The sequence below is a fragment of the Halyomorpha halys genome, unplaced genomic scaffold, assembly GCF_000696795.3.
Source record: "Halyomorpha halys isolate HHAL.00 unplaced genomic scaffold, Hhal_1.1 Scaffold562.1, whole genome shotgun sequence".
In the NCBI taxonomy this organism is placed as follows: Eukaryota; Metazoa; Arthropoda; class Insecta; order Hemiptera; family Pentatomidae; genus Halyomorpha; species Halyomorpha halys.
The window spans coordinates 219,096-220,220 of NW_027114410.1; the positions used below are offsets into that span (position 1 = coordinate 219,096).

Genomic DNA, 1,125 nt, shown 5'->3' on the forward strand with positions numbered 1-1,125 from the left:
AATCAAAAATTGGGGTGAGATAACTGCCTTATTTGCCATCTTGGGTTCTTATACTATATGGAAAACCATCGACAGCCACGATACGTTATGATGTGTATCTTTTGCATAATAGTCATCGTTAATAATTTAAAATTATGTCCTAATTAAAATAATAGATATTACATGTCAAAAACATATGTTTGATTCAAAATATCTCATCATATAAACATGAAAATGTTAGGCCCTGGATAATGAAAATGTCGATGACACCCTTCAATTCCCATTCATTTGAAAAATCCTTTCAATTGTTCGGTTTCCAAAACAATGAGTTCCAGAAAAATGAACCCAGGAGAGGAGATGATCTTACCCCCGCGGGACGGAGAGTTCATGGTCCGGGTTGACGTCCAACACTTCCGACCGGAGGAACTCAAAGTGCGTCTGATGGAGAACTACCTCATCATCGAGGGGCGGCACGAAGAGAGGGTCGACGAGCACGGGCTCATCTCCAGGCACTTCGTACGCAAATATCCGCTCCCGGCCGAAGTCAACATGAACGGCTTCCATTCCAACGTCTCGTCCGACGGCGTTTTGACGGTCCGTTCGAAGAAGAAGTCTAGTAATGTAGAGGTAGACAAAGATTCATCGAGTATCACCCAAGACCAAATTTCAATAGGCGAAAGTAGTCAGAGCTTGGAGTAGGTTGCCCGATATTGAATAAATTTATAGTGAGTTGTTTGGTGTACGTTTTTCACTAATTCCGTGAAACAAAATACCACATAATTTAACTAAAACGAAATAATTTCCCTATCGAAATGCCTAAAACGAAATCCAGGAGACAATTGAAAATTTAACCTAAACCAAGATATTTTTATCCAACCAATATATTAAATCGAAATCAAGATTATACTTCGAAATATATTACAGGAAAACTGATACTAACTACTGGTCACCGAATAACCATTTAGGAGCTGGAATACTGTTACCAGCAAACCTGGTGCAACCTAGCTGCCGAGACGTGAACCGCTTTCAGGCAAATTATACTATCTCATTAATCTGTAATAATTGCGAAAATAATTCAATTTTACACATGCGACAACCATTTATTGTATTTTAATCAATAAAAATTCATTTTACACATATAATGCG

At 38.3% G+C, this 1,125-nt stretch overlaps 1 pseudogene; it reads left to right on the plus strand.

The window, feature by feature from the left end:
- The first annotated feature begins 318 nt into the window (after positions 1-318).
- LOC106684265 (alpha-crystallin B chain pseudogene) lies at positions 319-678 on the plus strand (annotated as a pseudogene).
- Positions 679-1,125: the final 447 nt, after the last annotated feature.